The sequence below is a fragment of the Echinops telfairi genome, unplaced genomic scaffold, assembly GCF_000313985.2.
Source record: "Echinops telfairi isolate 266 unplaced genomic scaffold, ASM31398v2 ScPeMD7_23;HRSCAF=83, whole genome shotgun sequence".
Taxonomy (NCBI): domain Eukaryota; kingdom Metazoa; phylum Chordata; class Mammalia; order Afrosoricida; family Tenrecidae; genus Echinops; species Echinops telfairi.
Genome location: NW_022103920.1, coordinates 11,843,470 through 11,853,106, shown reverse-complemented (window position 1 = coordinate 11,853,106; position 9,637 = coordinate 11,843,470). Strand labels below are relative to the sequence as shown.

The following is a 9,637-nucleotide window of genomic DNA, read 5'->3' as shown; positions in this document are numbered from 1 at the left end:
GGGAATGCCAGTTCTGAGCAGGGGACCCAACCCCAAAGAACAGGTTCAAAGGCCTGGCACCTGCTCCTGGAGGGCGAGGAAGAAGGGAGCCAAGTCAGGAGAAAAAGTTATAAATATACACGTTTCCCATTTGCCTTCAAATCCAGACACCAGGAAACGAACCTCGTATTTTTAATAAATGCCCAAGAACTTCCCATTTTGAATGCAGCAATTAAGCCCATGTAGAGCCTCCTCTTGGGCAGAAATCCAGGGGAACAGTAACAAAGACGGTCCTCGGGTCAGAGGGGCGCCGAGGGGGCACCTCGAGGGCCGCATGTCCGTGTCTACGAGGGAACCAGCCCACGCGTCCGGCGCGCATTTGTCTGACCATCTGGAAATCTCTCCTGATCTAAGCACTCATTTCGGCCCTCATTTGTAGAACAAAAGCAAAACAATCAAGGGAGAAAATGGGCAGCAGGGACATTCTACTTTTCATTTAAAGAAGAAGAGGGAAAAACGATAATCTTAGTGATAAAAGGAACTGAGGATTTAAAAGACAAAAAACCGAGACCCCATTAAGACGATTTGAATGCGCCGTCTGGATGTTGGGCCAGGCCCCATCATCTTCTGTTAGGGAAGGGGTGCCGTGAGTCATCAGAGCCCCCTTTCCAGATTACAGCTGTGCATTCCTCCTGCGCCCCCCCACCCCCACCCAAGTCACCCCCAGGAAGAGGCCGCTGAACTCTTTCACAGTTGCGCTTAGGATTTTTGAGTCTTGTATTCATTTCTTATTTCAAAGCATTTTCATGCTTAAAACCATGGCAGCTGGATCTCTGGGAACTTAATTTCTCCGATTCAAAAAAGATAAAAACGACAGAGAAAAAAAAGATGAACACAAACAAGCAAGGTGCTGGCCCTGGTGCTTATCTGTCGACTAGTGAGAGACGAGAGACTGCATCCCAGGTTTGGTAAAATGATGCCTTCTAAAGGCAAAACATACCCCCACACACCCCTACCTCAAAGTTCTAAGCAGTCCCAGCTGTTGAACATTGCCCCTTGGCATAATAAGTGGTCGACAAAACATGCCCTCTGACAGTGGTACCCACTACATCCTGGAGCTGTGCATCCCCAAGATTGGTCCACCTACCTGGGCCAGCCAGTCCAGGATGCAGTTCACAGGGAAGGGGAATGGAGTGGGTAGTGTGTAAGGTGTGCATAGGTGAGAGAGAGGCAGACAATGAGAGGGAGGGAGGGCTCTCAACTTCACCTTCTTGATCAGGACTGTCTCTATTTTCTGATACTATTTCCCCTCTAGTTTTTGTATGAAAGTATTCATATTTTTAGGAAAACACTGGCAAGGTAAATGATTGGTGTATGTGTTGTTTTTAAATCATTTTATGGGGTGTTCTTATAGATAGCATAGTTCCAGCCCATCAAGCAGTGTTGTACAATTGTTACCACAGTCTGTTTCAAAATGTTTTGCGCATCCTTACCTGCCAACCTACAAAGTTGGAACTATGTTGGCCCCATGTGTTTTTTCCACACCCTCCAGGTAGGCGAGGTCGGCAAGATTTCTGGAAATGATTGTTCATTCTCTGGGCTGGCTAGGCCCCTCCCAGTGGTGTAGATGTGTGAAAAGATTGTCCTAGAAAGAAATATGTCGAAGCGTCAGCATTCTCCTTATGAAACCACAAACTGTTCTTGGACTCTGGAGACAAGCTGCTTCCTGGGTGCAGTGTGGGCGGTTCTAGTGCTGTTTTTCTCGCACTGAATTTGGCAGGAGGCCACTGAGTTCAGTCCCCCAGCTTGTGGTGGTGGGCCCTGTCATTCCAGCCTCTTTCGTCTTAAATACCTGTGCCGGGAGTTATCTCCACAAGTGGAGAAGATGAGCGAATGCCCACGTGTACTTTCTGAGTTCCTGGCCGGCGTGAGGGCACCCTGTCATTCATGGAGAATAATACCACAGCCTGGCAAATGAAGAAAATGACTTGTTTAGCTGCCCAATGTCAGGCAGGGCTGGGACGGAGTTTGGGACCCAGGTCTCCTGTCTTCTGGTCATTTGCTTTTACATCCATTGTGCAGATCAAAGTTTCCTCCCACCTCACTCACTGCTGTGCAGTCAATTCTGGCTCCCAGCAACCCCAAAGCCACAAGGGCCCCCGTGGGTTTCCAAGATTGTCGGTCTTTGCATGGGAACAGAAAGCCTCGTCTTTCTCCCAAGAAGTGGCTGGTGGTTTGGAACTGCAGACCCTGCAGTTAACAGCCCAATACACAACCCACCACGCCACCAAGCCTCTTGAAAGTTCCTAAACCTTTCAAACCAAACTCAAGGCTGTCGAATCCATTCTGACACGGAGCGCGTCAGTTTACCCTGGCACCGGAGCTGGCGAGCTCAGCGGGTGTCGAACAGCGAGTTTCCTTCAAAGTGGGAGCTACTTTTGAAAACCCATTCGTTGTCGGATGTTATGTGCCTCCCAGTACGAGGCATGTCTGAGCTGTTCTCCCCCCTTGAACACATTTCCCCTTGCGTGTGCACGCCTGCGTGCACGTTCTTCCCCCCAAACGGTTCCATATGTTCCCCTTTCCTGGAAGCCAGGCTCCCTGCTCATTCCCTTCCGGAGAGGGCTCCAGATTTCACCTCTGAGGTGCATGAGTAACTGAGGCTGAAACAATTTGTCGAGAAACGTGTCAGCATAATGGATTATGATATGGTGCGTGCCACCCAAGACAGGTGAGCCTGCATGGAGCGGAGCAAATGTGCGTGCAGCCTGCGTTTCCCACGGGCTCCACCGAACTTCCTCCTCTGACATATTGATGTATAGATTTATTAGGCCCTTCCCTAATGAGTCATGCCCTGTGGTGGGTCCCCGGAGCCTCCTCCAGGCCAGCCCCTGCCTTCACTAGCAAAAAAGTGCCTTTTGAGGTGGGCTGGTTTCTTGGCCCTGGGGGCGGGGTCAAGGACGCGTAATCTTTAAAAAGACAAAAATAATCACACCAAATGCTTGAATACTACCGCTTTATGACTTAGCAGAGCCCAGTCGGAGGGGAATGAGCATTTGAGAAGCACAGAGAAGTGAAAGCATTTCAAACTCCCTCTGGTGGCAGCTTGATGCTCTGGAATTCTTTGAAAACCTCTTCTATAGTGTTATCCTTGTTCCTTGAAACGGCTCTAAGTGTTAGACTTGCCATAAAATAGGGATGATAATGACTGTTCCACTTCCTCCCAATCTGTTGAGCTATTGATGGAGATATCTGCGCGGTACTCTCAGCTCTCAGAGAGAAGGGTGTTAGCAAATGCTGGGGGGGATGCTGTTAGCAGGGCATGGGAAATTATGCTCCAGCCTCACTTCAGAAAGAGAACTGACTGTAAGACAAGCTGAGCTATGAGCCTCAGCCAGTACGACAGTCTTATGTCCTTAGCGTTTAGCTTTATTGTCTTGTGGGGGGAGAGGGAGGGCAGTTCTGGGTGAATGATGCGGCCAGGCCATCAGGAATGTGAGGACAGAGATGAGACCCTGCTGGCTTCTCAGTGGGGCTGTAAGGTCTTTGGCAGCCGGCCCTGGCATGGCCATTGGCCCCAGAAGGCGGACCATAGAGAACAGCCTAAAGAGCCCAGAGAGCCCATTTTCCTTGGCTATCCTGACTCCCTCCCATCGGTCTCCTTCGCGCCACATCTCCATTGCTCTGCCAGTGGCCTGAACGAACACCTTGTCTCCCTCAACACACACACTTCCTCCTCAGCTTCCAGTAAGTCTGGTTTGGGTCTCACCAACTCTACTCCTGGAGCTTCCATCTGAAGGCCACCGTGGACTTCTCCCACAATCAGACCTCATGGCCCTTGACCATGCTACACCCTGAACAACGAACTGTCTACAGCATGGTTCTCAGCCTTCCTAATGCCTCGGACCTTTCCTACGGTTCCTCATGTGGTGGGGACCCCCCAACCATAACATTATTTTCGTTGCTACTTCATCACTGTCATTTTGCTATGGTTATGAATCGGGTGACCCCTGTGAAAAGGTCATTTGACTCCCAAAGGGGTTGTTGCAACCCACAGGTTGAGAACCACTGCCCTAGAGAGCCGTGTAAGCAACAGAAAACAGTGGGTTCAGGCTACTTGGATTTGCATCCTGGCTGGCCTTGCTGCCTTCCGGTCATGTGATCTTGAACAATTTCCTCCACTGTCACCAGGTGATGATAATAGCACTCCCACACCTGGACCAACAGACAGCCTAATGGTCAGCGAAGAAAGGATTGAAGTCGTCTGGGGTTTCATTTTTCTGGAATCAGGTTCATGGAAGCAGCAATCGATGGGCAGAAGAAATGACCACCTCAGTGAGCCCCTGATGGCGGGAGCCCCCCTGGACACCATACCCTGATGGGAGTCTTGACCGAGATTAACCAGGGTGCTGTGATAACAAGGAGAGACCCAGCTACTTCAGAACAGATTACGCTTGAGCTGACTTCAGATAACTCTGGATTCCCTAGGCAAGGCATTCAGCACAAGGCAGGAGTGCACCTAGAAACAAGTTACTCCGTGGGGTCCGAGCTGCGTGGGCCTGTGCAGTGCAACTGGAGAGGAGGCTGTAGAGAGCGGCCTGGACCAGAGGAAAAGGATGGGGGTACGGGGGGCATCCAGAGTGCTCTTCCCCATCCCTCCAAGTGCCTCCTGCTGTGTCCTGACCAAGGCCTGGGTCCTCAGTGGTGGAATCAGAAAACAGAAGAGGTCTTCCCAGACCTCTGTTCCAGAAGATGTGAAAAGATGCAAGACACATTTTCTTGGCTTCTGTCAATCAAAGGAAGATTGACAGCCACATTCACGTCTTTGAGATTCATCGTGACGCTGGCATATTAAAAGTCTCTGAAGAAGCCACATCACTCTCCTTCTACTCCAAGTTTTCCCAATTTGGACATTTTCTGTAGTATTGGCATAAATACGACGACACAGAGTCCCTTTGGAGGAACATAATGGGCAAAATCTAAAGGTCCAATCTTCGTAATTGATTAATTTAGATATAGATATAGATATATATTAGATATACATAGGCTTAGGCTCAGATCAAAGAACTGGCACCTCTAGACACATTTGTATTGGGACACTTGGCATATTCCTGTAACAAACCCTGGTCACTGAGTTTTTGCAGCCAGGTTTCTGTGTTTGGTTGGGTTTGGTTTGATACATCCGCTGTCCTGGATAGCTTTTTCTCCTTAGGTATTTCTCTCATTTTCATATCATGCCAGACTTTATTACCTGGCAATAAGTTGCAGGACATGTGAATTGAGTTGCTTCTAAACAAGTATCAATCATTTGTGATGGGCGTAATAGAAATGACAACGGCTGCAATCAGGGTTTTCCTTATTACGAAGTTGTAACGGGCAGCATTTGCAACTCCTGAAATTAAATGAACAGTGGCCCCATCAAATCGTGTGCGAAGCCAGAGAGATCAAGTAAACACAAACAGGCTTGACCTTGTTAGAAATGTGCGATTTTCAGCCTTCGTGCGCCGGAGCCACTGATTTGGAACTGGTTGTACATTCTTGAGAAATGGGGACTTTTTTCCGTCTCAGTAAAAATACCCATCATTTGGCAAACCACGGTGTCATTTTCCTTGAAGAGAATGTAGTGATTGATTATCCAGAGAGCTGCCGAGACAGGGCAAACCAACCAAAGAGCTGGAAAATGGTATATAATCATAAAGCATCACAGGGCCCCGAGCGGAGCACAGTCACTAGAATTAAGCCGGGGCATTCTAATCATCCCATGCCTGGAAGCCCTGTTTATCTCCACCACCTTGACCTCTAGGGGCCATGCACAGGAGCTTGCAGCTACAATTATGCTCAGGGTTTTCTGATGGCACAGAAGAGGGACAGCAGACATCCTTTGAGGGGTCTTGTGAAGAGGGGCTTACAGGCATCCCTACCCCTCTGCACCATTCTTACCCTAAAGCCCTGCACCAAATACAGATCAAACTCAAGCCTCCCTGGAGAGAGTCTAGACACCAAGATATCCATGGTTAACCTCCCTCACATACGGGACATGCAGATGGGCGAGGGTCGGGGGTTTCTATTAACATTACTCGGAAACTCTGGAGCAAAACAAGCGGGGTGGGGAAAGATAGGAGGTGGGCAGAAGGAAAAAAAGAATGTGGATCTCACGTGTGACCACCTCTCACACCTGAGATGACTTGTGGACACACACAGTCCTCACCCTTGCAAAACGCCCCAGCTCAAATCGAATCCCCAAGTGATGGGAGTTCAGAGGCCATGAGCACCATCAAAGTATCCTGAAGTCATCAGAGGACGAAACTGGGTCATGAGAAAGAAAGGCGCTACCACAACCTGTCCCTGCGACGGCTCCCAAAACGCACCACCATCAAGTCAGTTCCAACTCGTGAGGCCCTTGTAGGGCAGAGTACAGCTGCCGTGGTATTTCTGAGACTGATGTAATTCATAGGGAAGCCAGCTGTCACATCATTCTCCCACAGAGTGGTTGGGGGGTAGCTTCAAACTGCCAACCTTTCACTTAGCAGCCGAGCACTTGCAGGGGCGTGGGGGGCTCCCCAACATTCAAATGGGTCCTCAAGAGTGGCTTTGAAGTTGTGGAAAATACTAGAGACAGACAGAGGGACACAGGGCTCCTCATCCCATGTCAGGACTGAAAGAGTGAATGTAATTTCCAATGGGTATCTATAATGGGGCTTACAGATCTTTCAGCAGGCATGCATGTCATACAGCTAACATATTACATAGTTAATAGGTGATATCATAAGTGGGGACCATAATAAACCAGCAATGAGGTGAGTCACCATCTTGACCTAGTGTTAGTTAGCAAATGCCCCTGAGCCCTCCCCAGGGGGTTGCTATATTATAAGGTGGGTTGGCTATAGGACTTGATTGCTCTTCTCAACAGATAACCTCCAGACACACAGAATAGCCAGGCACAAGTAGGAGACATCTTTTATGGTAGCTCTCTTATGACAGTACCGTTCTGGGGGGAGGGGGATGTTATTAGAGGGACTGTGTTCAGTCATGAGAATGTATATTAAAACTTACTTATACCTCATAACTGTGAGGGTCTTCCCCCACTGGAGTGGGCTTTCCAGACCCATCATTAAGAACGTGGAGGATTTAGCTGCATTACTTTCTCACCCCATCCCTCAATTGACCACAAGCACTGAACCCCTGCACCACCAGACTCTTCCCAGAGATGGTAGCACATTGGGGCTAGAATTGAGCACCCAGTCATCCATCACGCTCCCCTTCTCTTGAGCTGTCGTAGATTTCAAAATGGACATCGTCAGGATGCCAGGCTCCCTCATTAACTGCTCTCCTCGTGTTGGGCAGGAGCCTGGGTTCGGCATCAGAGCGAGGAGTTTAGATCCCTTTTAGGAGCTTGGGGACATGTAGCCGAACAGAATCGATTCCTGTCACTCACACACAAATACCGGATTATGGATCAGGGTGAAGCCGCAGTGCTTTAATCTTAAAATCAATACACGAAAGGAAGTTGAACTTGCGGGGCTTCTGCGGAGGCTGTAATTTGGGTCCCTCCAAGGGTTGCCTTACAGAAACCTCGCCGTGCCTTCCTTTCCTGATTATTTTCCGGGAGAGGGCGGGGAGGATGAGAAAGCGCCACCGTGGAAATCATCTGACGCTGCGTGCAAGGGTAGCTCAGAGCTCGAGCTGGTCTCCCGTTGAGTCCAGAACAGCTGTCTCTGCGTATCCGCTCTTTCTTATTTCTAGAGGGAAAAGGACCCCCCCCCCCGCAACCTAAGCTCTGTACCCCACTGTCTGTGTTTACGTGTAGTGAAATGCCTCTGATTCCAGATGAGTCACCCTCTGACTGTAAGGCACTTTTTACCGCGTTTATATCCATGACTAAGGACCAATGGCCTATATGATTTCCCAAGATGACATATTCAACAAATCCGTTATTGACCAAAGGATTCCAGGCTGATGAGTGTGGATGAATCTTTGCGCCCCTGTAATTCTCCGTTTGAAGGCGGCATGAGCTGAGGGCTTAAACAGCCCAGTCCCTCCTGAATCAGAGGGAGAGCCATTACTGAAGGTGCTGCTTCCCAGACAAAACCCCGACACTGCACAAGATGCTGCTACCACTGCTCTGGAAGGTGGCCTGTTCTTCCCTTGGAGAGTTAACTCCTTTCTATTCTTGTGATGGACATACCCCCCACAGAGCATTTGCCACGTCAAGAATCCCTACACGTCCAAATGGCTGACGCGGATTAGTTTTCCAGTTGCACAACCATTCTCACTTACTTTCCTACGCCATCCCACGGTGGTGAACAGAAACCCTGTCTACTAAGCAAAAGTGACCCCTTTCACCCTTCCCTCCCCACACCTGATACTCTGGTTTCTTTGGACACAAGGGAGTGTCCAAAACCTGGTGGAAAATTCCCATCCTCTGTGCATTCCGTTTTTTTCCACACGCTTTTTGAAAGCCCCCTTGGTGATGCGTATTTTGTGTCAGTGAAGTCATACGGTCCTTCTCCTGTTGTGACGGGCTTGCGTGTTTGGTCCAGCGTACTGCTTTGAGAGCTCACCCAAGGAGCAACATGCGTCAGGCTTTCACTGCTCCTGAGGATGCTGTTGTGTAAGTGCCATCCAGTCGGTTCTGATTCATAGCGAGCCTGTGGACAACAGACGGACACACTGCCCGGCCCAGCACCCTCCTCGCCATTGTTCTGTTAGAGCCCCTTGTTGGAGCCAAGGCGTCAATCCATCTTGTTGAGGGCTTTCCTCTTTGGGGCTGCCCCCCACTCTGCTTTACCAAGCATGGCCCTCAGGGCCTGGTCTCTCCTGATAGCATGTCCAAAGTATCCGAGACAAAGTCTCACTACCTAGGCGTCTACGGAGCATTCTGGCTGTACTTCTTCCAAGACAGATTTGTTGGCTGTACAGTAGTATTCCATTGTGTGACTGAATCGTCTTTTCTATCCATCATCTATTAACGGACATTTCAATTGTTTCCACAAATTGGGAGTTGGCTGATGTGAAAAGCACTACAGTGAATGTAGGCGGTTGTCCGATTTTATTTGTCTCCTTTGACTGTGATAAGAATAACAGGAGGTCCTCTGACCGAGTGAGAAAATGCCTGGCCTGTCCTCACGAGCCCCAAGCTCTAGTTCTGTCTGAGGCAGAATGGAGCAGTTAGAGGGGCCACGTAGCAGCCCGTCATCTCTCTGGGCTGGTTTCCCCAGCTTTAAACTGGGGCTGGTCACCAGGCCCACTTGGTCGCAGGGCTGTTGAGCGGATTAAATGAGATGAAGCTTTAAAAAATAATAATAATAAATAAATGAGATGAAGCTTTTAGAGTGCTTAGCATGCTACCTGGTGCTTGTAAGCAGGCAATCGATGTTTATTATGATGATTAATAATGTGAGTCAAGTGGTGTAACATATGTTGTGTATGTGAAAACATTCTACAGATCGTAAGGCACCATCCAAATGTTAGTCTGTCTTACTCTTAATAGATGGATGGGTTTGAAGCTTTGAAAACAAATCGCAGAAACCCTTTGCTTTGTGGTGACTCTCACAGGCCTCTTGTCTCAAGGTGGGGCCCTGGAAGTAACAAATTTGGGTTCAGATTTCTGTCTTAATCGCCCCCCCCCCCCCCGCCCCCAAGAGCCTCATGGGTGCCA

At 49.2% G+C, this 9,637-nt stretch overlaps 1 protein-coding gene across 1 annotated transcript in view; it reads left to right on the top strand.

Annotated features, from left to right (window-relative positions):
- Positions 1–9,637, top strand: part of EXOC4 (exocyst complex component 4) — a 767,286-nt gene that overhangs the window by 591,697 nt on the left and 165,952 nt on the right. The window lies entirely within an intron of this gene.